A 26,032-nucleotide genomic window follows, 5' to 3' on the forward strand; every position below is an offset into this window, starting at 1 on the left:
ATGGTGGAAAAGGCAATATCTTCACATAAAAACTAGACAGAAGCCTTCTGACAAACTTCTTTGTGATGTGTGAATTTATTTCATAGATTTCAACTTTCTTGTGATTGAGCAGTTGTGAAACACTCTTTTTGTAGAATCTGCAAGTGGACATTTGGAACGCTATGAAGCCTAAGGTGGAAAAGGAAATATCTTCACATAAAAATTAGACAGACGCATTTTGACAAACTTCTTCGAGATGTGTGCATTCATCTCACAGAGTTGAACCTTTCTTTTGATTAAGCAATCTTGAAACACTCTTTCTGTAGAATCTGCAAGTGGATATTTGTTGTGCTTTGAGGCCTACGGTGGAAAAGGAAATATCTTCAAATAAAAACTTGACAGAAGCACTCTGAGAGCCTCCTTTGGGCTGTGTGCATTTCTCTCTCAGACTTGACCCTTTCTTTTGATTGAGCATCTTTGAAAGACCACTTTTGTAATAAATGCAAGTGGACATTCGAAGTGCTTTGAGGCCTATGGTGGAAAAGAAAATATCTTCACATCAGAAGGAGACAGAAGCATTCTGACCAATTTCTTTGTGGTGTGTGCATTAATCTCACAGAGTTAAACCTTACTTTCCATTGAGCCATTTTGAAACACTTTTCGTAGAATCTGCAAGTGGACATTTGAAGCGCTTGGAGGCCTAGGGTCGAAAAAGAAATATATTCACATACAAACTAGATGGAAGCCTTCTGACAAACTTCTTTCTGATGTGTGCATTCATCTCACAGAGTTGAACCTTTCTTTTGATTGAGCAGCTTTGAAACCCTCTTTTTGTAGAATTTGCCTGTGAACATTTGAAGCGCTTTGAGGCCTGTGGAGCAAAAGGAAATATCTCCACCTAAAAACTAGACAGAAGCATTCTGACAAACTTCTTTGTGATGTGTGCATTCATCTCACAGAGTTGATCCTTACTTTTCATTGAGCAGTTTTGAAACACTCTTTTTGTAGAATCTGCAGGTGGATATTTGGAGGGCTTTGAGGCCTCTGGTGGATAACGAAATATCTTCACATAATAACTAGACAGAAGAATTCTCACAAACTTCTTTGTAATGTGAGCATTCGTCTCACAGAGTTGAACTGTTCTTTTGACTGGGCAGCTTTGAAAGAGTACTTTTATCAAATCTGCAAGTGGACATTTGGATCGCTTTGAGGCCTCTGGTGGAAAAGGAAATAGCTTCACAATAAAACTGGAGAGAAGCGTTCTGACAAACTTCTTTGTGATGTGTACATTCATCTCACAGAGTTGAACCTTGCTTTTCATTGAGCAGTTTTGAAACACACTTTTTGTAGAATTTGAAAGTGGACCTTTGGATTGCTTGGAGGCCTATGGTGGAAAAGGAAATATCTTCACATAAAGACTAGACAGAAGCATTGTGACAAACTCCTTTGTGATGTGTGCATTCAACTCACAGAGTTGAACCTTTCTTTTGACTGAGCAACTTTGAAACACTCTCTCTGTAGAATCTCCCAGTGGATATTTGCAGTGGCTTGAGGCCTCTGACGGAAAAGGAAATATCTTCACATAACAAGTAGACAGAAGCACTCAGACAAACTTTTTTGTGATGTGTGCATTCTTCTCACAGAGTTGAACCTTAATTTTCATTGAGCAGTTTTGAAACACTCTTTTTGTAGAATCTGCAAGTAGTCATTTGGAGCGCTTTGAGGCCTTTGTTGGAAAACGAAATGTCTTCATATAATAACTAGACAGAAGCATTCTGAGAAACTTATTTGTGATATCTGCATTCATCTCACAGAGTTGAATCTTTCCTTTGATTCAGCAGCTTTGAAACACTCTTTTCGTAGAATCTGCTAGTGGACATTTGGAGCGCTTCGAGGCCTATGGTGGAAAAGGCAATATCTTCACATAAAAACTAGACAGAAGCCTTCTGACAAACTTCTTTGTGATGTGTGAATTTATTTCATAGATTTCAACTTTCTTGTGATTGAGCAGTTGTGAAACACTCTTTTTGTAGAATCTGCAAGTGGACATTTGGAACGCTATGAAGCCTAAGGTGGAAAAGGAAATATCTTCACATAAAAATTAGACAGACGCATTTTGACAAACTTCTTCGAGATGTGTGCATTCATCTCACAGAGTTGAACCTTTCTTTTGATTAAGCAATCTTGAAACACTCTTTCTGTAGAATCTGCAAGTGGATATTTGTTGTGCTTTGAGGCCTACGGTGGAAAAGGAAATATCTTCAAATAAAAACTTGACAGAAGCACTCTGAGAGCCTCCTTTGGGCTGTGTGCATTTCTCTCTCAGACTTGACCCTTTCTTTTGATTGAGCATCTTTGAAAGACCACTTTTGTAATAAATGCAAGTGGACATTCGAAGTGCTTTGAGGCCTATGGTGGAAAAGAAAATATCTTCACATCAGAAGGAGACAGAAGCATTCTGACCAATTTCTTTGTGGTGTGTGCATTAATCTCACAGAGTTAAACCTTACTTTCCATTGAGCCATTTTGAAACACTTTTCGTAGAATCTGCAAGTGGACATTTGAAGCGCTTGGAGGCCTAGGGTCGAAAAAGAAATATATTCACATACAAACTAGATGGAAGCCTTCTGACAAACTTCTTTCTGATGTGTGCATTCATCTCACAGAGTTGAACCTTTCTTTTGATTGAGCAGCTTTGAAACCCTCTTTTTGTAGAATTTGCCTGTGAACATTTGAAGCGCTTTGAGGCCTGTGGAGCAAAAGGAAATATCTCCACCTAAAAACTAGACAGAAGCATTCTGACAAACTTCTTTGTGATGTGTGCATTCATCTCACAGAGTTGATCCTTACTTTTCATTGAGCAGTTTTGAAACACTCTTTTTGTAGAATCTGCAGGTGGATATTTGGAGGGCTTTGAGGCCTCTGGTGGATAACGAAATATCTTCACATAATAACTAGACAGAAGAATTCTCACAAACTTCTTTGTAATGTGAGCATTCGTCTCACAGAGTTGAACTGTTCTTTTGACTGGGCAGCTTTGAAAGAGTACTTTTATCAAATCTGCAAGTGGACATTTGGATCGCTTTGAGGCCTCTGGTGGAAAAGGAAATAGCTTCACAATAAAACTGGAGAGAAGCGTTCTGACAAACTTCTTTGTGATGTGTACATTCATCTCACAGAGTTGAACCTTGCTTTTCATTGAGCAGTTTTGAAACACACTTTTTGTAGAATTTGAAAGTGGACCTTTGGATTGCTTGGAGGCCTATGGTGGAAAAGGAAATATCTTCACATAAAGACTAGACAGAAGCATTGTGACAAACTCCTTTGTGATGTGTGCATTCAACTCACAGAGTTGAACCTTTCTTTTGACTGAGCAACTTTGAAACACTCTCTCTGTAGAATCTCCCAGTGGATATTTGCAGTGGCTTGAGGCCTCTGACGGAAAAGGAAATATCTTCACATAACAAGTAGACAGAAGCACTCAGACAAACTTTTTTGTGATGTGTGCATTCTTCTCACAGAGTTGAACCTTAATTTTCATTGAGCAGTTTTGAAACACTCTTTTTGTAGAATCTGCAAGTAGTCATTTGGAGCGCTTTGAGGCCTTTGTTGGAAAACGAAATGTCTTCATATAATAACTAGACAGAAGCATTCTGAGAAACTTATTTGTGATATCTGCATTCATCTCACAGAGTTGAATCTTTCCTTTGATTCAGCAGCTTTGAAACAGTCTTTTCGTAGAATCTGCTAGTGGACATTTGGAGCGCTTCGAGGCCTATGGTGGAAAAGGCAATATCTTCACATAAAAACTAGACAGAAGCCTTCTGACAAACTTCTTTGTGATGTGTGAATTTATTTCATAGATTTCAACTTTCTTGTGATTGAGCAGTTGTGAAACACTCTTTTTGTAGAATCTGCAAGTGGACATTTGGAACGCTATGAAGCCTAAGGTGGAAAAGGAAATATCTTCACATAAAAATTAGACAGACGCATTTTGACAAACTTCTTCGAGATGTGTGCATTCATCTCACAGAGTTGAACCTTTCTTTTGATTAAGCAATCTTGAAACACTCTTTTTGTAGAATCTGCAAGTGGATATTTGTTGTGCTTTGAGGCCTACGGTGGAAAAGGAAATATCTTCAAATAAAAACTTGACAGAAGCACTCTGAGAGCCTCCTTTGGGCTGTGTGCATTTCTCTCTCAGACTTGACCCTTTCTTTTGATTGAGCATCTTTGAAAGACCACTTTTGTAATAAATGCAAGTGGACATTCGAAGTGCTTTGAGGCCTATGGTGGAAAAGAAAATATCTTCACATCAGAAGGAGACAGAAGCATTCTGACCAATTTCTTTGTGGTGTGTGCATTAATCTCACAGAGTTAAACCTTACTTTCCATTGAGCCATTTTGAAACACTTTTCGTAGAATCTGCAAGTGGACATTTGAAGCGCTTGGAGGCCTAGGGTCGAAAAAGAAATATATTCACATACAAACTAGATGGAAGCCTTCTGACAAACTTCTTTCTGATGTGTGCATTCATCTCACAGAGTTGAACCTTTCTTTTGATTGAGCAGCTTTGAAACCCTCTTTTTGTAGAATTTGCCTGTGAACATTTGAAGCGCTTTGAGGCCTGTGGAGCAAAAGGAAATATCTCCACCTAAAAACTAGACAGAAGCATTCTGACAAACTTCTTTGTGATGTGTGCATTCATCTCACAGAGTTGATCCTTACTTTTCATTGAGCAGTTTTGAAACACTCTTTTTGTAGAATCTGCAGGTGGATATTTGGAGGGCTTTGAGGCCTCTGGTGGATAACGAAATATCTTCACATAATAACTAGACAGAAGAATTCTCACAAACTTCTTTGTAATGTGAGCATTCGTCTCACAGAGTTGAACTGTTCTTTTGACTGGGCAGCTTTGAAAGAGTACTTTTATCAAATCTGCAAGTGGACATTTGGATCGCTTTGAGGCCTCTGGTGGAAAAGGAAATAGCTTCACAATAAAACTGGAGAGAAGCGTTCTGACAAACTTCTTTGTGATGTGTACATTCATCTCACAGAGTTGAACCTTGCTTTTCATTGAGCAGTTTTGAAACACACTTTTTGTAGAATTTGAAAGTGGACCTTTGGATTGCTTGGAGGCCTATGGTGGAAAAGGAAATATCTTCACATAAAGACTAGACAGAAGCATTGTGACAAACTCCTTTGTGATGTGTGCATTCAACTCACAGAGTTGAACCTTTCTTTTGACTGAGCAACTTTGAAACACTCTCTCTGTAGAATCTCCCAGTGGATATTTGCAGTGGCTTGAGGCCTCTGACGGAAAAGGAAATATCTTCACATAACAAGTAGACAGAAGCACTCAGACAAACTTTTTTGTGATGTGTGCATTCTTCTCACAGAGTTGAACCTTAATTTTCATTGAGCAGTTTTGAAACACTCTTTTTGTAGAATCTGCAAGTAGTCATTTGGAGCGCTTTGAGGCCTTTGTTGGAAAACGAAATGTCTTCATATAATAACTAGACAGAAGCATTCTGAGAAACTTATTTGTGATATCTGCATTCATCTCACAGAGTTGAATCTTTCCTTTGATTCAGCAGCTTTGAAACACTCTTTTCGTAGAATCTGCTAGTGGACATTTGGAGCGCTTCGAGGCCTATGGTGGAAAAGGCAATATCTTCACATAAAAACTAGACAGAAGCCTTCTGACAAACTTCTTTGTGATGTGTGAATTTATTTCATAGATTTCAACTTTCTTGTGATTGAGCAGTTGTGAAACACTCTTTTTGTAGAATCTGCAAGTGGACATTTGGAACGCTATGAAGCCTAAGGTGGAAAAGGAAATATCTTCACATAAAAATTAGACAGACGCATTTTGACAAACTTCTTCGAGATGTGTGCATTCATCTCACAGAGTTGAACCTTTCTTTTGATTAAGCAATCTTGAAACACTCTTTTTGTAGAATCTGCAAGTGGATATTTGTTGTGCTTTGAGGCCTACGGTGGAAAAGGAAATATCTTCAAATAAAAACTTGACAGAAGCACTCTGAGAGCCTCCTTTGGGCTGTGTGCATTTCTCTCTCAGACTTGACCCTTTCTTTTGATTGAGCATCTTTGAAAGACCACTTTTGTAATAAATGCAAGTGGACATTCGAAGTGCTTTGAGGCCTATGGTGGAAAAGAAAATATCTTCACATCAGAAGGAGACAGAAGCATTCTGACCAATTTCTTTGTGGTGTGTGCATTAATCTCACAGAGTTAAACCTTACTTTCCATTGAGCCATTTTGAAACACTTTTCGTAGAATCTGCAAGTGGACATTTGAAGCGCTTGGAGGCCTAGGGTCGAAAAAGAAATATATTCACATACAAACTAGATGGAAGCCTTCTGACAAACTTCTTTCTGATGTGTGCATTCATCTCACAGAGTTGAACCTTTCTTTTGATTGAGCAGCTTTGAAACCCTCTTTTTGTAGAATTTGCCTGTGAACATTTGAAGCGCTTTGAGGCCTGTGGAGCAAAAGGAAATATCTCCACCTAAAAACTAGACAGAAGCATTCTGACAAACTTCTTTGTGATGTGTGCATTCATCTCACAGAGTTGATCCTTACTTTTCATTGAGCAGTTTTGAAACACTCTTTTTGTAGAATCTGCAGGTGGATAGTTGGAGGGCTTTGAGGCCTCTGGTGGATAACGAAATATCTTCACATAATAACTAGACAGAAGAATTCTCACAAACTTCTTTGTAATGTGAGCATTCGTCTCACAGAGTTGAACTGTTCTTTTGACTGGGCAGCTTTGAAAGAGTACTTTTATCAAATCTGCAAGTGGACATTTGGATCGCTTTGAGGCCTCTGGTGGAAAAGGAAATAGCTTCACAATAAAACTGGAGAGAAGCGTTCTGACAAACTTCTTTGTGATGTGTACATTCATCTCACAGAGTTGAACCTTGCTTTTCATTGAGCAGTTTTGAAACACACTTTTTGTAGAATTTGAAAGTGGACCTTTGGATTGCTTGGAGGCCTATGGTGGAAAAGGAAATATCTTCACATAAAGACTAGACAGAAGCATTGTGACAAACTCCTTTGTGATGTGTGCATTCAACTCACAGAGTTGAACCTTTCTTTTGACTGAGCAACTTTGAAACACTCTCTCTGTAGAATCTCCCAGTGGATATTTGCAGTGGCTTGAGGCCTCTGACGGAAAAGGAAATATCTTCACATAACAAGTAGACAGAAGCACTCAGACAAACTTTTTTGTGATGTGTGCATTCTTCTCACAGAGTTGAACCTTAATTTTCATTGAGCAGTTTTGAAACACTCTTTTTGTAGAATCTGCAAGTAGTCATTTGGAGCGCTTTGAGGCCTTTGTTGGAAAACGAAATGTCTTCATATAATAACTAGACAGAAGCATTCTGAGAAACTTATTTGTGATATCTGCATTCATCTCACAGAGTTGAATCTTTCCTTTGATTCAGCAGCTTTGAAACAGTCTTTTCGTAGAATCTGCTAGTGGACATTTGGAGCGCTTCGAGGCCTATGGTGGAAAAGGCAATATCTTCACATAAAAACTAGACAGAAGCCTTCTGACAAACTTCTTTGTGATGTGTGAATTTATTTCATAGATTTCAACTTTCTTGTGATTGAGCAGTTGTGAAACACTCTTTTTGTAGAATCTGCAAGTGGACATTTGGAACGCTATGAAGCCTAAGGTGGAAAAGGAAATATCTTCACATAAAAATTAGACAGACGCATTTTGACAAACTTCTTCGAGATGTGTGCATTCATCTCACAGAGTTGAACCTTTCTTTTGATTAAGCAATCTTGAAACACTCTTTCTGTAGAATCTGCAAGTGGATATTTGTTGTGCTTTGAGGCCTACGGTGGAAAAGGAAATATCTTCAAATAAAAACTTGACAGAAGCACTCTGAGAGCCTCCTTTGGGCTGTGTGCATTTCTCTCTCAGACTTGACCCTTTCTTTTGATTGAGCATCTTTGAAAGACCACTTTTGTAATAAATGCAAGTGGACATTCGAAGTGCTTTGAGGCCTATGGTGGAAAAGAAAATATCTTCACATCAGAAGGAGACAGAAGCATTCTGACCAATTTCTTTGTGGTGTGTGCATTAATCTCACAGAGTTAAACCTTACTTTCCATTGAGCCATTTTGAAACACTTTTCGTAGAATCTGCAAGTGGACATTTGAAGCGCTTGGAGGCCTAGGGTCGAAAAAGAAATATATTCACATACAAACTAGATGGAAGCCTTCTGACAAACTTCTTTCTGATGTGTGCATTCATCTCACAGAGTTGAACCTTTCTTTTGATTGAGCAGCTTTGAAACCCTCTTTTTGTAGAATTTGCATGTGAACATTTGAAGCGCTTTGAGGCCTGTGGAGCAAAAGGAAATATCTCCACCTAAAAACTAGACAGAAGCATTCTGACAAACTTCTTTGTGATGTGTGCATTCATCTCACAGAGTTGATCCTTACTTTTCATTGAGCAGTTTTGAAACACTCTTTTTGTAGAATCTGCAGGTGGATATTTGGAGGGCTTTGAGGCCTCTGGTGGATAACGAAATATCTTCACATAATAACTAGACAGAAGAATTCTCACAAACTTCTTTGTAATGTGAGCATTCGTCTCACAGAGTTGAACTGTTCTTTTGACTGGGCAGCTTTGAAAGAGTACTTTTATCAAATCTGCAAGTGGACATTTGGATCGCTTTGAGGCCTCTGGTGGAAAAGGAAATAGCTTCACAATAAAACTGGAGAGAAGCGTTCTGACAAACTTCTTTGTGATGTGTACATTCATCTCACAGAGTTGAACCTTGCTTTTCATTGAGCAGTTTTGAAACACACTTTTTGTAGAATTTGAAAGTGGACCTTTGGATTGCTTGGAGGCCTATGGTGGAAAAGGAAATATCTTCACATAAAGACTAGACAGAAGCATTGTGACAAACTCCTTTGTGATGTGTGCATTCAACTCACAGAGTTGAACCTTTCTTTTGACTGAGCAACTTTGAAACACTCTCTCTGTAGAATCTCCCAGTGGATATTTGCAGTGGCTTGAGGCCTCTGACGGAAAAGGAAATATCTTCACATAACAAGTAGACAGAAGCACTCAGACAAACTTTTTTGTGATGTGTGCATTCTTCTCACAGAGTTGAACCTTAATTTTCATTGAGCAGTTTTGAAACACTCTTTTTGTAGAATCTGCAAGTAGTCATTTGGAGCGCTTTGAGGCCTTTGTTGGAAAACGAAATGTCTTCATATAATAACTAGACAGAAGCATTCTGAGAAACTTATTTGTGATATCTGCATTCATCTCACAGAGTTGAATCTTTCCTTTGATTCAGCAGCTTTGAAACAGTCTTTTCGTAGAATCTGCTAGTGGACATTTGGAGCGCTTCGAGGCCTATGGTGGAAAAGGCAATATCTTCACATAAAAACTAGACAGAAGCCTTCTGACAAACTTCTTTGTGATGTGTGAATTTATTTCATAGATTTCAACTTTCTTGTGATTGAGCAGTTGTGAAACACTCTTTTTGTAGAATCTGCAAGTGGACATTTGGAACGCTATGAAGCCTAAGGTGGAAAAGGAAATATCTTCACATAAAAATTAGACAGACGCATTTTGACAAACTTCTTCGAGATGTGTGCATTCATCTCACAGAGTTGAACCTTTCTTTTGATTAAGCAATCTTGAAACACTCTTTCTGTAGAATCTGCAAGTGGATATTTGTTGTGCTTTGAGGCCTACGGTGGAAAAGGAAATATCTTCAAATAAAAACTTGACAGAAGCACTCTGAGAGCCTCCTTTGGGCTGTGTGCATTTCTCTCTCAGACTTGACCCTTTCTTTTGATTGAGCATCTTTGAAAGACCACTTTTGTAATAAATGCAAGTGGACATTCGAAGTGCTTTGAGGCCTATGGTGGAAAAGAAAATATCTTCACATCAGAAGGAGACAGAAGCATTCTGACCAATTTCTTTGTGGTGTGTGCATTAATCTCACAGAGTTAAACCTTACTTTCCATTGAGCCATTTTGAAACACTTTTCGTAGAATCTGCAAGTGGACATTTGAAGCGCTTGGAGGCCTAGGGTCGAAAAAGAAATATATTCACATACAAACTAGATGGAAGCCTTCTGACAAACTTCTTTCTGATGTGTGCATTCATCTCACAGAGTTGAACCTTTCTTTTGATTGAGCAGCTTTGAAACCCTCTTTTTGTAGAATTTGCATGTGAACATTTGAAGCGCTTTGAGGCCTGTGGAGCAAAAGGAAATATCTCCACCTAAAAACTAGACAGAAGCATTCTGACAAACTTCTTTGTGATGTGTGCATTCATCTCACAGAGTTGATCCTTACTTTTCATTGAGCAGTTTTGAAACACTCTTTTTGTAGAATCTGCAGGTGGATATTTGGAGGGCTTTGAGGCCTCTGGTGGATAACGAAATATCTTCACATAATAACTAGACAGAAGAATTCTCACAAACTTCTTTGTAATGTGAGCATTCGTCTCACAGAGTTGAACTGTTCTTTTGACTGGGCAGCTTTGAAAGAGTACTTTTATCAAATCTGCAAGTGGACATTTGGATCGCTTTGAGGCCTCTGGTGGAAAAGGAAATAGCTTCACAATAAAACTGGAGAGAAGCGTTCTGACAAACTTCTTTGTGATGTGTACATTCATCTCACAGAGTTGAACCTTGCTTTTCATTGAGCAGTTTTGAAACACACTTTTTGTAGAATTTGAAAGTGGACCTTTGGATTGCTTGGAGGCCTATGGTGGAAAAGGAAATATCTTCACATAAAGACTAGACAGAAGCATTGTGACAAACTCCTTTGTGATGTGTGCATTCAACTCACAGAGTTGAACCTTTCTTTTGACTGAGCAACTTTGAAACACTCTCTCTGTAGAATCTCCCAGTGGATATTTGCAGTGGCTTGAGGCCTCTGACGGAAAAGGAAATATCTTCACATAACAAGTAGACAGAAGCACTCAGACAAACTTTTTTGTGATGTGTGCATTCTTCTCACAGAGTTGAACCTTAATTTTCATTGAGCAGTTTTGAAACACTCTTTTTGTAGAATCTGCAAGTAGTCATTTGGAGCGCTTTGAGGCCTTTGTTGGAAAACGAAATGTCTTCATATAATAACTAGACAGAAGCATTCTGAGAAACTTATTTGTGATATCTGCATTCATCTCACAGAGTTGAATCTTTCCTTTGATTCAGCAGCTTTGAAACAGTCTTTTCGTAGAATCTGCTAGTGGACATTTGGAGCGCTTCGAGGCCTATGGTGGAAAAGGCAATATCTTCACATAAAAACTAGACAGAAGCCTTCTGACAAACTTCTTTGTGATGTGTGAATTTATTTCATAGATTTCAACTTTCTTGTGATTGAGCAGTTGTGAAACACTCTTTTTGTAGAATCTGCAAGTGGACATTTGGAACGCTATGAAGCCTAAGGTGGAAAAGGAAATATCTTCACATAAAAATTAGACAGACGCATTTTGACAAACTTCTTCGAGATGTGTGCATTCATCTCACAGAGTTGAACCTTTCTTTTGATTAAGCAATCTTGAAACACTCTTTTTGTAGAATCTGCAAGTGGATATTTGTTGTGCTTTGAGGCCTACGGTGGAAAAGGAAATATCTTCAAATAAAAACTTGACAGAAGCACTCTGAGAGCCTCCTTTGGGCTGTGTGCATTTCTCTCTCAGACTTGACCCTTTCTTTTGATTGAGCATCTTTGAAAGACCACTTTTGTAATAAATGCAAGTGGACATTCGAAGTGCTTTGAGGCCTATGGTGGAAAAGAAAATATCTTCACATCAGAAGGAGACAGAAGCATTCTGACCAATTTCTTTGTGGTGTGTGCATTAATCTCACAGAGTTAAACCTTACTTTCCATTGAGCCATTTTGAAACACTTTTCGTAGAATCTGCAAGTGGACATTTGAAGCGCTTGGAGGCCTAGGGTCGAAAAAGAAATATATTCACATACAAACTAGATGGAAGCCTTCTGACAAACTTCTTTCTGATGTGTGCATTCATCTCACAGAGTTGAACCTTTCTTTTGATTGAGCAGCTTTGAAACCCTCTTTTTGTAGAATTTGCCTGTGAACATTTGAAGCGCTTTGAGGCCTGTGGAGCAAAAGGAAATATCTCCACCTAAAAACTAGACAGAAGCATTCTGACAAACTTCTTTGTGATGTGTGCATTCATCTCACAGAGTTGATCCTTACTTTTCATTGAGCAGTTTTGAAACACTCTTTTTGTAGAATCTGCAGGTGGATATTTGGAGGGCTTTGAGGCCTCTGGTGGATAACGAAATATCTTCACATAATAACTAGACAGAAGAATTCTCACAAACTTCTTTGTAATGTGAGCATTCGTCTCACAGAGTTGAACTGTTCTTTTGACTGGGCAGCTTTGAAAGAGTACTTTTATCAAATCTGCAAGTGGACATTTGGATCGCTTTGAGGCCTCTGGTGGAAAAGGAAATAGCTTCACAATAAAACTGGAGAGAAGCGTTCTGACAAACTTCTTTGTGATGTGTACATTCATCTCACAGAGTTGAACCTTGCTTTTCATTGAGCAGTTTTGAAACACACTTTTTGTAGAATTTGAAAGTGGACCTTTGGATTGCTTGGAGGCCTATGGTGGAAAAGGAAATATCTTCACATAAAGACTAGACAGAAGCATTGTGACAAACTCCTTTGTGATGTGTGCATTCAACTCACAGAGTTGAACCTTTCTTTTGACTGAGCAACTTTGAAACACTCTCTCTGTAGAATCTCCCAGTGGATATTTGCAGTGGCTTGAGGCCTCTGACGGAAAAGGAAATATCTTCACATAACAAGTAGACAGAAGCACTCAGACAAACTTTTTTGTGATGTGTGCATTCTTCTCACAGAGTTGAACCTTAATTTTCATTGAGCAGTTTTGAAACACTCTTTTTGTAGAATCTGCAAGTAGTCATTTGGAGCGCTTTGAGGCCTTTGTTGGAAAACGAAATGTCTTCATATAATAACTAGACAGAAGCATTCTGAGAAACTTATTTGTGATATCTGCATTCATCTCACAGAGTTGAATCTTTCCTTTGATTCAGCAGCTTTGAAACACTCTTTTCGTAGAATCTGCTAGTGGACATTTGGAGCGCTTCGAGGCCTATGGTGGAAAAGGCAATATCTTCACATAAAAACTAGACAGAAGCCTTCTGACAAACTTCTTTGTGATGTGTGAATTTATTTCATAGATTTCAACTTTCTTGTGATTGAGCAGTTGTGAAACACTCTTTTTGTAGAATCTGCAAGTGGACATTTGGAACGCTATGAAGCCTAAGGTGGAAAAGGAAATATCTTCACATAAAAATTAGACAGACGCATTTTGACAAACTTCTTCGAGATGTGTGCATTCATCTCACAGAGTTGAACCTTTCTTTTGATTAAGCAATCTTGAAACACTCTTTCTGTAGAATCTGCAAGTGGATATTTGTTGTGCTTTGAGGCCTACGGTGGAAAAGGAAATATCTTCAAATAAAAACTTGACAGAAGCACTCTGAGAGCCTCCTTTGGGCTGTGTGCATTTCTCTCTCAGACTTGACCCTTTCTTTTGATTGAGCATCTTTGAAAGACCACTTTTGTAATAAATGCAAGTGGACATTCGAAGTGCTTTGAGGCCTATGGTGGAAAAGAAAATATCTTCACATCAGAAGGAGACAGAAGCATTCTGACCAATTTCTTTGTGGTGTGTGCATTAATCTCACAGAGTTAAACCTTACTTTCCATTGAGCCATTTTGAAACACTTTTCGTAGAATCTGCAAGTGGACATTTGAAGCGCTTGGAGGCCTAGGGTCGAAAAAGAAATATATTCACATACAAACTAGATGGAAGCCTTCTGACAAACTTCTTTCTGATGTGTGCATTCATCTCACAGAGTTGAACCTTTCTTTTGATTGAGCAGCTTTGAAACCCTCTTTTTGTAGAATTTGCCTGTGAACATTTGAAGCGCTTTGAGGCCTGTGGAGCAAAAGGAAATATCTCCACCTAAAAACTAGACAGAAGCATTCTGACAAACTTCTTTGTGATGTGTGCATTCATCTCACAGAGTTGATCCTTACTTTTCATTGAGCAGTTTTGAAACACTCTTTTTGTAGAATCTGCAGGTGGATATTTGGAGGGCTTTGAGGCCTCTGGTGGATAACGAAATATCTTCACATAATAACTAGACAGAAGAATTCTCACAAACTTCTTTGTAATGTGAGCATTCGTCTCACAGAGTTGAACTGTTCTTTTGACTGGGCAGCTTTGAAAGAGTACTTTTATCAAATCTGCAAGTGGACATTTGGATCGCTTTGAGGCCTCTGGTGGAAAAGGAAATAGCTTCACAATAAAACTGGAGAGAAGCGTTCTGACAAACTTCTTTGTGATGTGTACATTCATCTCACAGAGTTGAACCTTGCTTTTCATTGAGCAGTTTTGAAACACACTTTTTGTAGAATTTGAAAGTGGACCTTTGGATTGCTTGGAGGCCTATGGTGGAAAAGGAAATATCTTCACATAAAGACTAGACAGAAGCATTGTGACAAACTCCTTTGTGATGTGTGCATTCAACTCACAGAGTTGAACCTTTCTTTTGACTGAGCAACTTTGAAACACTCTCTCTGTAGAATCTCCCAGTGGATATTTGCAGTGGCTTGAGGCCTCTGACGGAAAAGGAAATATCTTCACATAACAAGTAGACAGAAGCACTCAGACAAACTTTTTTGTGATGTGTGCATTCTTCTCACAGAGTTGAACCTTAATTTTCATTGAGCAGTTTTGAAACACTCTTTTTGTAGAATCTGCAAGTAGTCATTTGGAGCGCTTTGAGGCCTTTGTTGGAAAACGAAATGTCTTCATATAATAACTAGACAGAAGCATTCTGAGAAACTTATTTGTGATATCTGCATTCATCTCACAGAGTTGAATCTTTCCTTTGATTCAGCAGCTTTGAAACAGTCTTTTCGTAGAATCTGCTAGTGGACATTTGGAGCGCTTCGAGGCCTATGGTGGAAAAGGCAATATCTTCACATAAAAACTAGACAGAAGCCTTCTGACAAACTTCTTTGTGATGTGTGAATTTATTTCATAGATTTCAACTTTCTTGTGATTGAGCAGTTGTGAAACACTCTTTTTGTAGAATCTGCAAGTGGACATTTGGAACGCTATGAAGCCTAAGGTGGAAAAGGAAATATCTTCACATAAAAATTAGACAGACGCATTTTGACAAACTTCTTCGAGATGTGTGCATTCATCTCACAGAGTTGAACCTTTCTTTTGATTAAGCAATCTTGAAACACTCTTTCTGTAGAATCTGCAAGTGGATATTTGTTGTGCTTTGAGGCCTACGGTGGAAAAGGAAATATCTTCAAATAAAAACTTGACAGAAGCACTCTGAGAGCCTCCTTTGGGCTGTGTGCATTTCTCTCTCAGACTTGACCCTTTCTTTTGATTGAGCATCTTTGAAAGACCACTTTTGTAATAAATGCAAGTGGACATTCGAAGTGCTTTGAGGCCTATGGTGGAAAAGAAAATATCTTCACATCAGAAGGAGACAGAAGCATTCTGACCAATTTCTTTGTGGTGTGTGCATTAATCTCACAGAGTTAAACCTTACTTTCCATTGAGCCATTTTGAAACACTTTTCGTAGAATCTGCAAGTGGACATTTGAAGCGCTTGGAGGCCTAGGGTCGAAAAAGAAATATATTCACATACAAACTAGATGGAAGCCTTCTGACAAACTTCTTTCTGATGTGTGCATTCATCTCACAGAGTTGAACCTTTCTTTTGATTGAGCAGCTTTGAAACCCTCTTTTTGTAGAATTTGCCTGTGAACATTTGAAGCGCTTTGAGGCCTGTGGAGCAAAAGGAAATATCTCCACCTAAAAACTAGACAGAAGCATTCTGACAAACTTCTTTGTGATGTGTGCATTCATCTCACAGAGTTGATCCTTACTTTTCATTGAGCAGTTTTGAAACACTCTTTTTGTAGAATCTGCAGGTGGATATTTGGAGGGCTTTGAGGCCTCTGGTGGATAACGAAATATCTTCACATAATAACTAGACAGAAGAATTCTCACAAACTTCTTTGTAATGTGAGCATTCGTCTCACAGAGTTGAACTGTTCTTTTGACTGGGCAGCTTTGAAAGAGTACTTTTATCAAATCTGCAAGTGGACATTTGGATCGCTTTGAGGCCTCTGGTGGAAAAGGAAATAGCTTCACAATAAAACTGGAGAGAAGCGTTCTGACAAACTTCTTTGTGATGTGTACATTCATCTCACAGAGTTGAACCTTGCTTTTCATTGAGCAGTTTTGAAACACACTTTTTGTAGAATTTGAAAGTGGACCTTTGGATTGCTTGGAGGCCTATGGTGGAAAAGGAAATATCTTCACATAAAGACTAGACAGAAGCATTGTGACAAACTCCTTTGTGATGTGTGCATTCAACTCACAGAGTTGAACCTTTCTTTTGACTGAGCAACTTTGAAACACTCTCTCTGTAGAATCTCCCAGTGGATATTTGCAGTGGCTTGAGGCCTCTGACGGAAAAGGAAATATCTTCACATAACAAGTAGACAGAAGCACTCAGACAAACTTTTTTGTGATGTGTGCATTCTTCTCACAGAGTTGAACCTTAATTTTCATTGAGCAGTTTTGAAACACTCTTTTTGTAGAATCTGCAAGTAGTCATTTGGAGCGCTTTGAGGCCTTTGTTGGAAAACGAAATGTCTTCATATAATAACTAGACAGAAGCATTCTGAGAAACTTATTTGTGATATCTGCATTCATCTCACAGAGTTGAATCTTTCCTTTGATTCAGCAGCTTTGAAACAGTCTTTTCGTAGAATCTGCTAGTGGACATTTGGAGCGCTTCGAGGCCTATGGTGGAAAAGGCAATATCTTCACATAAAAACTAGACAGAAGCCTTCTGACAAACTTCTTTGTGATGTGTGAATTTATTTCATAGATTTCAACTTTCTTGTGATTGAGCAGTTGTGAAACACTCTTTTTGTAGAATCTGCAAGTGGACATTTGGAACGCTATGAAGCCTAAGGTGGAAAAGGAAATATCTTCACATAAAAATTAGACAGACGCATTTTGACAAACTTCTTCGAGATGTGTGCATTCATCTCACAGAGTTGAACCTTTCTTTTGATTAAGCAATCTTGAAACACTCTTTCTGTAGAATCTGCAAGTGGATATTTGTTGTGCTTTGAGGCCTACGGTGGAAAAGGAAATATCTTCAAATAAAAACTTGACAGAAGCACTCTGAGAGCCTCCTTTGGGCTGTGTGCATTTCTCTCTCAGACTTGACCCTTTCTTTTGATTGAGCATCTTTGAAAGACCACTTTTGTAATAAATGCAAGTGGACATTCGAAGTGCTTTGAGGCCTATGGTGGAAAAGAAAATATCTTCACATCAGAAGGAGACAGAAGCATTCTGACCAATTTCTTTGTGGTGTGTGCATTAATCTCACAGAGTTAAACCTTACTTTCCATTGAGCCATTTTGAAACACTTTTCGTAGAATCTGCAAGTGGACATTTGAAGCGCTTGGAGGCCTAGGGTCGAAAAAGAAATATATTCACATACAAACTAGATGGAAGCCTTCTGACAAACTTCTTTCTGATGTGTGCATTCATCTCACAGAGTTGAACCTTTCTTTTGATTGAGCAGCTTTGAAACCCTCTTTTTGTAGAATTTGCCTGTGAACATTTGAAGCGCTTTGAGGCCTGTGGAGCAAAAGGAAATATCTCCACCTAAAAACTAGACAGAAGCATTCTGACAAACTTCTTTGTGATGTGTGCATTCATCTCACAGAGTTGATCCTTACTTTTCATTGAGCAGTTTTGAAACACTCTTTTTGTAGAATCTGCAGGTGGATATTTGGAGGGCTTTGAGGCCTCTGGTGGATAACGAAATATCTTCACATAATAACTAGACAGAAGAATTCTCACAAACTTCTTTGTAATGTGAGCATTCGTCTCACAGAGTTGAACTGTTCTTTTGACTGGGCAGCTTTGAAAGAGTACTTTTATCAAATCTGCAAGTGGACATTTGGATCGCTTTGAGGCCTCTGGTGGAAAAGGAAATAGCTTCACAATAAAACTGGAGAGAAGCGTTCTGACAAACTTCTTTGTGATGTGTACATTCATCTCACAGAGTTGAACCTTGCTTTTCATTGAGCAGTTTTGAAACACACTTTTTGTAGAATTTGAAAGTGGACCTTTGGATTGCTTGGAGGCCTATGGTGGAAAAGGAAATATCTTCACATAAAGACTAGACAGAAGCATTGTGACAAACTCCTTTGTGATGTGTGCATTCAACTCACAGAGTTGAACCTTTCTTTTGACTGAGCAACTTTGAAACACTCTCTCTGTAGAATCTCCCAGTGGATATTTGCAGTGGCTTGAGGCCTCTGACGGAAAAGGAAATATCTTCACATAACAAGTAGACAGAAGCACTCAGACAAACTTTTTTGTGATGTGTGCATTCTTCTCACAGAGTTGAACCTTAATTTTCATTGAGCAGTTTTGAAACACTCTTTTTGTAGAATCTGCAAGTAGTCATTTGGAGCGCTTTGAGGCCTTTGTTGGAAAACGAAATGTCTTCATATAATAACTAGACAGAAGCATTCTGAGAAACTTATTTGTGATATCTGCATTCATCTCACAGAGTTGAATCTTTCCTTTGATTCAGCAGCTTTGAAACACTCTTTTCGTAGAATCTGCTAGTGGACATTTGGAGCGCTTCGAGGCCTATGGTGGAAAAGGCAATATCTTCACATAAAAACTAGACAGAAGCCTTCTGACAAACTTCTTTGTGATGTGTGAATTTATTTCATAGATTTCAACTTTCTTGTGATTGAGCAGTTGTGAAACACTCTTTTTGTAGAATCTGCAAGTGGACATTTGGAACGCTATGAAGCCTAAGGTGGAAAAGGAAATATCTTCACATAAAAATTAGACAGACGCATTTTGACAAACTTCTTCGAGATGTGTGCATTCATCTCACAGAGTTGAACCTTTCTTTTGATTAAGCAATCTTGAAACACTCTTTCTGTAGAATCTGCAAGTGGATATTTGTTGTGCTTTGAGGCCTACGGTGGAAAAGGAAATATCTTCAAATAAAAACTTGACAGAAGCACTCTGAGAGCCTCCTTTGGGCTGTGTGCATTTCTCTCTCAGACTTGACCCTTTCTTTTGATTGAGCATCTTTGAAAGACCACTTTTGTAATAAATGCAAGTGGACATTCGAAGTGCTTTGAGGCCTATGGTGGAAAAGAAAATATCTTCACATCAGAAGGAGACAGAAGCATTCTGACCAATTTCTTTGTGGTGTGTGCATTAATCTCACAGAGTTAAACCTTACTTTCCATTGAGCCATTTTGAAACACTTTTCGTAGAATCTGCAAGTGGACATTTGAAGCGCTTGGAGGCCTAGGGTCGAAAAAGAAATATATTCACATACAAACTAGATGGAAGCCTTCTGACAAACTTCTTTCTGATGTGTGCATTCATCTCACAGAGTTGAACCTTTCTTTTGATTGAGCAGCTTTGAAACCCTCTTTTTGTAGAATTTGCCTGTGAACATTTGAAGCGCTTTGAGGCCTGTGGAGCAAAAGGAAATATCTCCACCTAAAAACTAGACAGAAGCATTCTGACAAACTTCTTTGTGATGTGTGCATTCATCTCACAGAGTTGATCCTTACTTTTCATTGAGCAGTTTTGAAACACTCTTTTTGTAGAATCTGCAGGTGGATATTTGGAGGGCTTTGAGGCCTCTGGTGGATAACGAAATATCTTCACATAATAACTAGACAGAAGAATTCTCACAAACTTCTTTGTAATGTGAGCATTCGTCTCACAGAGTTGAACTGTTCTTTTGACTGGGCAGCTTTGAAAGAGTACTTTTATCAAATCTGCAAGTGGACATTTGGATCGCTTTGAGGCCTCTGGTGGAAAAGGAAATAGCTTCACAATAAAACTGGAGAGAAGCGTTCTGACAAACTTCTTTGTGATGTGTACATTCATCTCACAGAGTTGAACCTTGCTTTTCATTGAGCAGTTTTGAAACACACTTTTTGTAGAATTTGAAAGTGGACCTTTGGATTGCTTGGAGGCCTATGGTGGAAAAGGAAATATCTTCACATAAAGACTAGACAGAAGCATTGTGACAAACTCCTTTGTGATGTGTGCATTCAACTCACAGAGTTGAACCTTTCTTTTGACTGAGCAACTTTGAAACACTCTCTCTGTAGAATCTCCCAGTGGATATTTGCAGTGGCTTGAGGCCTCTGACGGAAAAGGAAATATCTTCACATAACAAGTAGACAGAAGCACTCAGACAAACTTTTTTGTGATGTGTGCATTCTTCTCACAGAGTTGAACCTTAATTTTCATTGAGCAGTTTTGAAACACTCTTTTTGTAGAATCTGCAAGTAGTCATTTGGAGCGCTTTGAGGCCTTTGTTGGAAAACGAAATGTCTTCATATAATAACTAGACAGAAGCATTCTGAGAAACTTATTTGTGATATCTGCATTCATCTCACAGAGTTGAATCTTTCCTTTGATTCAGCAGCTTTGAAACAGTCTTTTCGTAGAATCTGCTAGTGGACATTTGGAGCGCTTCGAGGCCTATGGTGGAAAAGGCAATATCTTCACATAAAAACTAGACAGAAGCCTTCTGACAAACTTCTTTGTGATGTGTGAATTTATTTCATAGATTTCAACTTTCTTGTGATTGAGCAGTTGTGAAACACTCTTTTTGTAGAATCTGCAAGTGGACATTTGGAACGCTATGAAGCCTAAGGTGGAAAAGGAAATATCTTCACATAAAAATTAGACAGACGCATTTTGACAAACTTCTTCGAGATGTGTGCATTCATCTCACAGAGTTGAACCTTTCTTTTGATTAAGCAATCTTGAAACACTCTTTCTGTAGAATCTGCAAGTGGATATTTGTTGTGCTTTGAGGCCTACGGTGGAAAAGGAAATATCTTCAAATAAAAACTTGACAGAAGCACTCTGAGAGCCTCCTTTGGGCTGTGTGCATTTCTCTCTCAGACTTGACCCTTTCTTTTGATTGAGCATCTTTGAAAGACCACTTTTGTAATAAATGCAAGTGGACATTCGAAGTGCTTTGAGGCCTATGGTGGAAAAGAAAATATCTTCACATCAGAAGGAGACAGAAGCATTCTGACCAATTTCTTTGTGGTGTGTGCATTAATCTCACAGAGTTAAACCTTACTTTCCATTGAGCCATTTTGAAACACTTTTCGTAGAATCTGCAAGTGGACATTTGAAGCGCTTGGAGGCCTAGGGTCGAAAAAGAAATATATTCACATACAAACTAGATGGAAGCCTTCTGACAAACTTCTTTCTGATGTGTGCATTCATCTCACAGAGTTGAACCTTTCTTTTGATTGAGCAGCTTTGAAACCCTCTTTTTGTAGAATTTGCCTGTGAACATTTGAAGCGCTTTGAGGCCTGTGGAGCAAAAGGAAATATCTCCACCTAAAAACTAGACAGAAGCATTCTGACAAACTTCTTTGTGATGTGTGCATTCATCTCACAGAGTTGATCCTTACTTTTCATTGAGCAGTTTTGAAACACTCTTTTTGTAGAATCTGCAGGTGGATATTTGGAGGGCTTTGAGGCCTCTGGTGGATAACGAAATATCTTCACATAATAACTAGACAGAAGAATTCTCACAAACTTCTTTGTAATGTGAGCATTCGTCTCACAGAGTTGAACTGTTCTTTTGACTGGGCAGCTTTGAAAGAGTACTTTTATCAAATCTGCAAGTGGACATTTGGATCGCTTTGAGGCCTCTGGTGGAAAAGGAAATAGCTTCACAATAAAACTGGAGAGAAGCGTTCTGACAAACTTCTTTGTGATGTGTACATTCATCTCACAGAGTTGAACCTTGCTTTTCATTGAGCAGTTTTGAAACACACTTTTTGTAGAATTTGAAAGTGGACCTTTGGATTGCTTGGAGGCCTATGGTGGAAAAGGAAATATCTTCACATAAAGACTAGACAGAAGCATTGTGACAAACTCCTTTGTGATGTGTGCATTCAACTCACAGAGTTGAACCTTTCTTTTGACTGAGCAACTTTGAAACACTCTCTCTGTAGAATCTCCCAGTGGATATTTGCAGTGGCTTGAGGCCTCTGACGGAAAAGGAAATATCTTCACATAACAAGTAGACAGAAGCACTCAGACAAACTTTTTTGTGATGTGTGCATTCTTCTCACAGAGTTGAACCTTAATTTTCATTGAGCAGTTTTGAAACACTCTTTTTGTAGAATCTGCAAGTAGTCATTTGGAGCGCTTTGAGGCCTTTGTTGGAAAACGAAATGTCTTCATATAATAACTAGACAGAAGCATTCTGAGAAACTTATTTGTGATATCTGCATTCATCTCACAGAGTTGAATCTTTCCTTTGATTCAGCAGCTTTGAAACAGTCTTTTCGTAGAATCTGCTAGTGGACATTTGGAGCGCTTCGAGGCCTATGGTGGAAAAGGCAATATCTTCACATAAAAACTAGACAGAAGCCTTCTGACAAACTTCTTTGTGATGTGTGAATTTATTTCATAGATTTCAACTTTCTTGTGATTGAGCAGTTGTGAAACACTCTTTTTGTAGAATCTGCAAGTGGACATTTGGAACGCTATGAAGCCTAAGGTGGAAAAGGAAATATCTTCACATAAAAATTAGACAGACGCATTTTGACAAACTTCTTCGAGATGTGTGCATTCATCTCACAGAGTTGAACCTTTCTTTTGATTAAGCAATCTTGAAACACTCTTTCTGTAGAATCTGCAAGTGGATATTTGTTGTGCTTTGAGGCCTACGGTGGAAAAGGAAATATCTTCAAATAAAAACTTGACAGAAGCACTCTGAGAGCCTCCTTTGGGCTGTGTGCATTTCTCTCTCAGACTTGACCCTTTCTTTTGATTGAGCATCTTTGAAAGACCACTTTTGTAATAAATGCAAGTGGACATTCGAAGTGCTTTGAGGCCTATGGTGGAAAAGAAAATATCTTCACATCAGAAGGAGACAGAAACATTCTGACCAATTTCTTTGTGGTGTGTGCATTAATCTCACAGAGTTAAACCTTACTTTCCATTGAGCCATTTTGAAACACTTTTCGTAGAATCTGCAAGTGGACATTTGAAGCGCTTGGAGGCCTAGGGTCGAAAAAGAAATATATTCACATACAAACTAGATGGAAGCCTTCTGACAAACTTCTTTCTGATGTGTGCATTCATCTCACAGAGTTGAACCTTTCTTTTGATTGAGCAGCTTTGAAACCCTCTTTTTGTAGAATTTGCCTGTGAACATTTGAAGCGCTTTGAGGCCTGTGGAGCAAAAGGAAATATCTCCACCTAAAAACTAGACAGAAGCATTCTGACAAACTTCTTTGTGATGTGTGCATTCATCTCACAGAGTTGATCCTTACTTTTCATTGAGCAGTTTTGAAACACTCTTTTTGTAGAATCTGCAGGTGGATATTTGGAGGGCTTTGAGGCCTCTGGTGGATAACGAAATATCTTCACATAATAACTAGACAGAAGAATTCTCACAAACTTCTTTGTAATGTGAGCATTCGTCTCACAGAGTTGAACTGTTCTTTTGACTGGGCAGCTTTGAAAGAGTACTTTTATCAAATCTGCAAGTGGACATTTGGATCGCTTTGAGGCCTCTGGTGGAAAAGGAAATAGCTTCACAATAAAACTGGAGAGAAGCGTTCTGACAAACTTCTTTGTGATGTGTACATTCATCTCACAGAGTTGAACCTTGCTTTTCATTGAGCAGTTTTGAAACACACTTTTTGTAGAATTTGAAAGTGGACCTTTGGATTGCTTGGAGGCCTATGGTGGAAAAGGAAATATCTTCACATAAAGACTAGACAGAAGCATTGTGACAAACTCCTTTGTGATGTGTGCATTCAACTCACAGAGTTGAACCTTTCTTTTGACTGAGCAACTTTGAAACACTCTCTCTGTAGAATCTCCCAGTGGATATTTGCAGTGGCTTGAGGCCTCTGACGGAAAAGGAAATATCTTCACATAACAAGTAGACAGAAGCACTCAGACAAACTTTTTTGTGATGTGTGCATTCTTCTCACAGAGTTGAACCTTAATTTTCATTGAGCAGTTTTGAAACACTCTTTTTGTAGAATCTGCAAGTAGTCATTTGGAGCGCTTTGAGGCCTTTGTTGGAAAACGAAATGTCTTCATATAATAACTAGACAGAAGCATTCTGAGAAACTTATTTGTGATATCTGCATTCATCTCACAGAGTTGAATCTTTCCTTTGATTCAGCAGCTTTGAAACAGTCTTTTCGTAGAATCTGCTAGTGGACATTTGGAGCGCTTCGAGGCCTATGGTGGAAAAGGCAATATCTTCACATAAAAACTAGACAGAAGCCTTCTGACAAACTTCTTTGTGATGTGTGAATTTATTTCATAGATTTCAACTTTCTTGTGATTGAGCAGTTGTGAAACACTCTTTTTGTAGAATCTGCAAGTGGACATTTGGAACGCTATGAAGCCTAAGGTGGAAAAGGAAATATCTTCACATAAAAATTAGACAGACGCATTTTGACAAACTTCTTCGAGATGTGTGCATTCATCTCACAGAGTTGAACCTTTCTTTTGATTAAGCAATCTTGAAACACTCTTTTTGTAGAATCTGCAAGTGGATATTTGTTGTGCTTTGAGGCCTACGGTGGAAAAGGAAATATCTTCAAATAAAAACTTGACAGAAGCACTCTGAGAGCCTCCTTTGGGCTGTGTGCATTTCTCTCTCAGACTTGACCCTTTCTTTTGATTGAGCATCTTTGAAAGACCACTTTTGTAATAAATGCAAGTGGACATTCGAAGTGCTTTGAGGCCTATGGTGGAAAAGAAAATATCTTCACATCAGAAGGAGACAGAAGCATTCTGACCAATTTCTTTGTGGTGTGTGCATTAATCTCACAGAGTTAAACCTTACTTTCCATTGAGCCATTTTGAAACACTTTTCGTAGAATCTGCAAGTGGACATTTGAAGCGCTTGGAGGCCTAGGGTCGAAAAAGAAATATATTCACATACAAACTAGATGGAAGCCTTCTGACAAACTTCTTTCTGATGTGTGCATTCATCTCACAGAGTTGAACCTTTCTTTTGATTGAGCAGCTTTGAAACCCTCTTTTTGTAGAATTTGCCTGTGAACATTTGAAGCGCTTTGAGGCCTGTGGAGCAAAAGGAAATATCTCCACCTAAAAACTAGACAGAAGCATTCTGACAAACTTCTTTGTGATGTGTGCATTCATCTCACAGAGTTGATCCTTACTTTTCATTGAGCAGTTTTGAAACACTCTTTTTGTAGAATCTGCAGGTGGATATTTGGAGGGCTTTGAGGCCTCTGGTGGATAACGAAATATCTTCACATAATAACTAGACAGAAGAATTCTCACAAACTTCTTTGTAATGTGAGCATTCGTCTCACAGAGTTGAACTGTTCTTTTGACTGGGCAGCTTTGAAAGAGTACTTTTATCAAATCTGCAAGTGGACATTTGGATCGCTTTGAGGCCTCTGGTGGAAAAGGAAATAGCTTCACAATAAAACTGGAGAGAAGCGTTCTGACAAACTTCTTTGTGATGTGTACATTCATCTCACAGAGTTGAACCTTGCTTTTCATTGAGCAGTTTTGAAACACACTTTTTGTAGAATTTGAAAGTGGACCTTTGGATTGCTTGGAGGCCTATGGTGGAAAAGGAAATATCTTCACATAAAGACTAGACAGAAGCATTGTGACAAACTCCTTTGTGATGTGTGCATTCAACTCACAGAGTTGAACCTTTCTTTTGACTGAGCAACTTTGAAACACTCTCTCTGTAGAATCTCCCAGTGGATATTTGCAGTGGCTTGAGGCCTCTGACGGAAAAGGAAATATCTTCACATAACAAGTAGACAGAAGCACTCAGACAAACTTTTTTGTGATGTGTGCATTCTTCTC

Source organism: Pan paniscus, chromosome Y, assembly GCF_029289425.2.
Source record: "Pan paniscus chromosome Y, NHGRI_mPanPan1-v2.0_pri, whole genome shotgun sequence".
NCBI classification, from domain to species: Eukaryota; Metazoa; Chordata; class Mammalia; order Primates; family Hominidae; genus Pan; species Pan paniscus.